The 7,024-nt window shown below is 44.4% G+C and overlaps 1 non-coding gene and 1 pseudogene across 1 annotated transcript; both read left to right on the plus strand.

The window, feature by feature from the left end:
• Nucleotides 1–714: 714 nt before the first annotated feature.
• LOC149221925 (5.8S ribosomal RNA) lies at nt 715–868 on the plus strand. Its single transcript, XR_016249756.1, has one exon. It is a non-coding gene; the product is annotated as a 5.8S ribosomal RNA (ribosomal RNA).
• A 248-nt stretch (nt 869–1,116) lies between these two features.
• On the plus strand, nt 1,117–4,027 carry LOC149221926 (25S ribosomal RNA; annotated as a pseudogene).
• The last annotated feature ends 2,997 nt before the right edge of the window (nt 4,028–7,024 follow it).

Genomic DNA, 7,024 nt, shown 5'->3' on the forward strand with positions numbered 1-7,024 from the left:
TGCACATAGCCTTTTAATGAACTAATGACGTGATAGAATCATCTTGTCCTTTTGCTGAAGCAGCAAGGATACTGGGTCTCATAGTCATTCTCTCATTATTTGATTATTGCATTTTATTTCGATTGAACTAGTTAAATTAAACACTTTAGAAAACCAACAAGAACAAAACCACAAAAACAACATAAACTATAAAACAATGAAGTAAGAGAAAGGTTAACTAAGCACATATAGTACACCACACTTCATCAGTTTACGATGCCCGGATTGATAATTTATGTAGAGCAATTTAAGATGTTAAATTGACTAGACACTTTGTTTGAGCCTCCCCTTGTGAGCCGATAGCCATGTTTGACCTCTATTTCTTTCACCTTGTTTTCTTCCCTTCTTCCTTTTGATCCCTAGCTCTACAGAGAAAAGGGGGAATTGTTGTGGGCTGGTGTTCGGAAAGGATTAAAAGTAGTGCGAGCTCCCGGGGTGGCCACCCTAGTCCTTCTCGATTGTTGTTCCATGCATTTGCCCCTTTTTACGAGCGCGTGGGGCTTGGGGAGATTGTTCTCCATTTGAGCCTCCTCCTGTGAGGGGGGTAGGAACCTTTGTTTCTCTTTCTTTCATGCGCTTTTCTTCCTTTCCTCTTTTTGGCCCTTAGCCTTACATTTTTTGTGGGGGGTGCCCCTATTTAGTGTTGTGGCAGATTTTTCGGTAATACGTGGAAACGACTCTTAGCAATGGATATCTCAGCTCTTGTTACGATGAAGAAAGTAGTGAAATGCGATACTTAGTGTGAATTACAGAATCCCATGAATCATTGAGTTTTTGAACGCAATTTGTGCCCAAGGCCTTGGTCGAGGGCACGTCTATCTGGGCATCGCATCCCATTCAAATGCACTCCCTGTAATGTGTTATGGAGCAACAGAGCTGGTCGTCCATGCCCAATGCAATGCGATTGGCTGAAATACCTCAAGTGATGTTTCGTGGCATGTGTCGGCGAGTGGTGATCTTGTCCCCTCGGATGGGTAGTCGGTGTTAGTTGATGCGGGCTTTGTGTGGCATTGTTCAAACTTTCCTTGCTCTCTCTTGTCCTCCCTATCAGGTAGGGTGGATTTAGCTCCAAATTTGCAACCTTAGCTCAGGCAATAACACTTGTTGAGTTTAAGCATATAATTAAGCAGAGTAAAAGAAACTTACAAGGATTCCCCTAGTAGTGGCGAGTGAACTGAGAAGAGCACAGCATGAAATTCAGGTGGTAGCATTGCCTGAATTGTAGTCTGTAGAAGCATCCCCAGTGGCTGACCTGGGCCAAGCCCCTTGGAAGGGGGTGCTTGAGAGGGTGACAACCCCGTCAGGTTGGGACCGTGCCGCACCACGAGGCATTGTCGGCAAGTCGGGTTGTTTGGGAATGCAGCCCTAATTGGGTGGTAAATTCCATCTAACGCTAAATACAGGTGAGAGACTGATGGCGAACAAGTACCATGAGGGAAAGATGAAAAGGACTTTGAAAAGAGAGTTGAAGAGTTCTTGAAATTGCTGGGAGGGAAGCAGATGGAGGTTGTCAATGTGTCTAGGTCAGATATGGAACGGCTCAGGCTTTTCTGCCTCTCGACTTGAAGTGCAAACCAACACAGGTCGCTACATCGTCACAAGCGCAGGTGGATTACTGCTTATCGGTTTGCCATTGCGGTGGTCAAGGAACAAAGTGTGTGCCCTTGTGGCGGGCCGTGTGCACCTGCGCGCTCGTGGTGTTGGTTGGCAAGCTTTCCATTCGACCCGTTTTGAAACATGGACTAAGGAGTCTAACATGTGTGCGAGTCGGCGGGTTTGAAAACATGTGAGGCGTAAGGAAGCTGACGGGTGAGATCCCCTCTCTGGGGTGGTGCATCGTCGACCGACCTTGAGCTTATGCGAAGGGTTCAACTGCGAGCACACCCGTTGGGACCCGAAAGATGGTGAACTGTGCCTGAGCAAGGTGAAGCCAAAGGAAACTCTGGTGGAGGTTTGTAGCAATACTGACATGCAAATCGTTTGTCTGACAGTATAGGGGAAAAAGACTAATTGAACCATCTAGTAGTTGGTTTCCTCCCAAGTTTCCCTCAGGATAGCTAGAGCTAATGCGTGAGTTTTATCAGGTAAAGAAAATGATTAGAGGCATCAGGGGCATAACACCCTCGACCTACTCTCAAACTTTAAATAGGTAAGAGGGTGTGGCTGCTCCATTGAGTTGTGCTGTGGAATCGAGAGCTCCAAGTGGACCATTTTTGGTAAGCAGAACTGGCGATGCGGGATGAACCAAAATTCGAGTTACGGTGCCAAATTACACGCCAACCTACATCCCACAAAGGGTGTTGGTTGATTAAGACAGCAGGACAGTGGTCATGGAAGTCGAAATCTGCTAAGGAGTGTGTAACAACTCACCTACTGAATCAACTAGCCCCGAAAATGGATGGTTCTAAAGCGCGCAACCTATACTCGACTGTCGGAGCAATCGCCTGGCTCCGATGAGTAGGAGGACATAGGGGTCATTGAGAAACCTCGAGCATGAGCTTGGGTGGATTGGCCCCCGGTGCAGATCTTGGTGGTAGTAGAAAATATTCAAGTGAGAACTTTGAAGACTAACGTGGGGAAAGGTTCCATGTGAACAACACTTGGACATGGATTAGTTGATCCTAAGAGATGGGGAAGCCTTGTATCAAGGGTGCACTCTACACAAGCATCGAAAGGGAATTGGGTTAATATTCCCGAACCGGGACATGGCAGCGAGTGGCAACGTTAGGAAATCCGAAGACGTTGTCGGGGGCCCTGGGAAGAGTTATCTTTTCTTTTTAATAGCTTGCCCACCCTGGAATCAGATCACCTGGAGATAGGGTCCAGCAGCTGGAAGAGCACTGCACATCTTGCGGTGTCTGATGCGCCCTCGGCGGCCCTTGAAAATCTGGGGGATCAAGTACCATTCATGCCCGGTCTTACTCATAACTGCATCAGGTCTCCAAGGTGAACAACCTTTGGTCAATAGAAAAATGTAGGTAAGGGAAGTCAGCAAAATGGATTTGTAAGGATTGGCTCTAAGGGCTATGCCTAGGGGTCTGCGCCCTCAACACGTGGGCTATTGGCAGTCTACCCGAGCTTCTCTCATGGTGAGGGCAGGCAGTCGTGTGTTGATTGGGCTACGGGTGTAGCCCTGCTGGGGGATTTTCCCTAGACGTCGAACAGTCAACTCAGAACTGGTACGGACAAGGGGAATTTGACTGTTTAATTAAAACAAAGCATTGCAATGGTCCCTGTGGATGCTGACGCAATGTGATTTCTGCCCAGTGCTCTAAATGTCAAAGTGAAGAAATTCAACCAAGTGCGGGTAAATGGCGGGAGTAACTAGGACTCTCTTAAGGTATCCAAATGCTTCGTCATCTAATTAGTGACACACATGAATGGATTAACGAGATTCCCACTATCCCTATCTACTATCTAGCGAAACCACAGCCAAGGGAAAGATCTTGGCAAAATTAGTGGGGAAAGAAGACCTTGTTGAGCTTGACTCTAGTCCGACTTTGTGAAATGACTTGAGAGGTGTAGAATAAGTGGGAGCCGTTTTCGGCGCAAGTGAAATACCACTACTTTTAATGTTATTTTACTTATTCTGTGGGGTAGAGACGAGGCACTGCCCCTGTTTTTGGCCTTAAGGCACGTTTCAGCGGGTCGATCCAGGTGGAAGACATTGTCAGGTGGGGAGTTTGGCGGGGCGGCACATCTGTTAAAAGATAACGCAGGTGTCCTAAGATGAGCTCAACGAGAATAGAAATCTCATGTGCAACAAAAGGGTAAAAGCTCATTTGATTTTGATTTTCAGTACGAATATAAACCATGAAAGCGTGGCCTATCGATCCTTTAGATTTTCAGAATTTGAAGTTAGAGGTGTCAGAAAAGTTACCACAGGGATAACTGGCTTGTGGCAGCCAAGCGTTCATAGCGACATTTGTTTTTTATCCTTGGGGGCAGGAAATTTGGGGTTTCCATGCCATGATGGAAAAGGCACCGAAGCCCGAGAAAATTGGGTTTTCCATGTCACGCCCCACCACCTAAAATTTTGGGCTTTGCATGTCACACCCCGGCGCCCAAAATTTGGGGTTTCCACGTTGCGACGAAAAAGGTGCCCAAGCATGGGAAAAATTGGGGTTTCCATGCCGTGCCCCGGTGCCCAAAATTTGGGGTTTCCACCCAACGCCTAAAATTTGGGGCTTCTGTTGGTTTCCCATTCTTAATTGAATCAGACACCACTGCAATGTAGGTCTCCCCATCCTCTCCCATGTCTTTTTAGGAAAAACATTCGCATCTGACCCCAGATCTAGAATAACTTGATCCATCTCATATTGTCATATTTGCACAGTGAGCCTCATCTCATGCCCCGTTCTTGCCTTGTTCTTACCAATCCTCCTAACTACATGCGGTCCATCAGGAGTGTTTTCTTTTATGATACATTTATTTATCAGCTCTTGCAGTCCTTTCACAGCCTTGCTATCGCACATCAGCTTCATACAGGTCTCCAAACAAGCAGAAAGCATGGAAGGGTCCATCCCTTCAGCTGGCTTATTCTAACTTCTTGAGGTATAGGCCTCAGCAAAGCTTTTCTTTGCTTCCATAAATGTTTCCCTTGCATGATCAAGATCAAATCCAATCTCCTTTTTTGGCACTTTACGAAGCCATCCACCTTCTTCGGGCTTCTTCCCCTTATCTTCACTAGTCATCATTCCACTCCACAGCACAATATTTACCTTAGGATCCTCCTCGCGAGGCTCAGCCCTCATCATCTGTAGGTTCTGAGTTGGTTGTTGAGGATGCACCCCCTTCTCTCATATCTTAGCTAATAATACAAGTAAATCCTATGTCGCATGGTCAAACTGAGTACAATATCAACATGATAGACGTGTCAGGTTTGTGCAATCTCACGTGTAGTGTCTCGATCCTCAACAGTTGTAACAAATAACATGTCCCCAACCTCTACCAAGTCCTCCTCCACCTCAGCCTCATCCACGCCCCTGATATTCATCTCGTGCTCCCCCAACGCCTTGTTGAGGGGATCGAGTTTCTCCCTGCACCTATGCAGGCATTCTATCCATCAATAGCTCATAAGTACGTAAATTATGCTCATCATGATCCACTGTGTTATCACTTAAGAATTCTAATGCCAAAATTTCTCATACTAGTTTGATAATAAAGGTCGGTGCTAGTCTAAGTTTGATTTTTGTTTTCCTTAGAGTCTGAGTCTTAGGGGTCTTGAGTCAAATATGCATTCTCATTCATCATTGGTCATTCTCATTCATCACCGGTCTCATAGCCATGTGTCAGTTTTGTTTAAAAGTTACTATGTGCCACAAAGCCCTTTAGGTGATTTCGTAGCGCATGTAACCATTTTGAAGTGTTTTCGCAGCGCAACAGGTTTTAGGTAATTTCGCAGCGCGATATGTTTTAGGTGATTTTGTAGTGCATAATTCAAAATTTACACTGATTGCGCTACGAAATCCGAGATTCGTGCATTCAGCAGTGAATCTTTCCTAACTTTCAAATCTGTCAAGTTAAGTTATAGTTGCGTCATTCATTATCAGTTTATGCACTCCACATATCATGTCCAACCGCTTATCTTCATCATTAAAGCCGCTAGGTACATTGGTACACACGGATTACAAGTTCCAAGAAAAGCCAGGTATTCACATTCTTAATGATGATTGTATTCGTTGCATGAGGAACAAGCCTGCAAGTTTTCAATTTGAATACATTGTTATCAAGCAAGGCAGTTATCAAGCGAGGCAGCCATTCAAGCAAGGCAGAGATTGCAGTTTGAGCAATGACAGTGTTTCAAACCTTCATGGAGGGATCGGTAGAAAGAAAAGACCATAGGTCAAGCAGATGTTTGAGAAATGAACCTGAAGGTTTAGACATAACCTTGAAGAATAGAGAAGTCGAGCATGCATTTAAACAAGCTGGATGTTGGAATTTTTGCAAGAAACTCCAGGGAGGTCATGCACAAGTCACCAAGGAATTTGCCCTGAATTTCATAGGACTAAACTCAAAGGTTGGTATGTTGGAATTGCAGGTCTCACCAGACATAATATCCATAGTTACGGAGATTCCAAGAGGGCAAGAAAGTTGGTTCAAGAATTTCAAATTTGATATGAACCCATGCAAAGAATTTCTAAAGCAAGAGTTCATTAACTCAGATTTAAACAAGTCTGTTCCTAGAAGTTATGTCAAAGAATCATATGCCCATTTTCTTACCTGTATACAGAAGTACCTTACCTGTGAAGGGAGATATAACAAGGTGTATTCATATCATTTTAAACTTTTTTTTCATTTCACAGGAAAGACATCTATTGATCTACCTTTTTACTTATTCCACAGCTTAAGCAAAATGTGTGACAAGGTGCAGCTAAGAAAAGAAGCCTGTGAGACTTCATTGTTTCACCATGGCTTGGTTAAGTTGATTATTCTGCATGAACTTCAGAGGGTAGGTAGGGACTAGCACACATTCATTTTCATGTCTGGTTTCAAGAACGAGACTGGTCTCAGCCCTCAAGCTGCAAAAGATCTTCCAACAACAACTGGTCATCAGGCAGAAACAAGATCCAAGGGGTTTTCAAAGTTAAAGGCAAGGAAACAAGTAAGAGAATTCACCAGACCACTGACTATCCAGGATACACCCCAGCAGTCCTTTAAAGAGAAAAGTCAGGTTAAAGAAAGTGCACATGAATCAAGCACAGGTGAAGGAGTTCAAGAAGAAGGACTAGGAGCCAGGTAGCTAAAGAGAAAGGCAAATCAATGATTATTGAAGAAAGCCCTGTTTCAAAGGGAGACTTAAATAACTTATTGCAAGCCATTGAAATTGAAGAATCACCACTCGTTCAAGCAGATTTTATAGAGTCAAGAAAAGACAAGGCTAAGAGAGTTAAAGCCTCGAAGAAACTCAAGTTTGATGATCATGTTGATCAATTTGTCTTTAAGCCCAGGAGACCCATAACGAGGAAGTTTAAACAAATACAGG

Source organism: Pinus tabuliformis, chromosome Q (genome assembly GCF_031772625.1).
Source record: "Pinus tabuliformis cultivar Carrire ecotype Pingquan chromosome Q, CPIR1, whole genome shotgun sequence".
Taxonomy (NCBI): Eukaryota; Viridiplantae; Streptophyta; class Pinopsida; order Pinales; family Pinaceae; genus Pinus; species Pinus tabuliformis.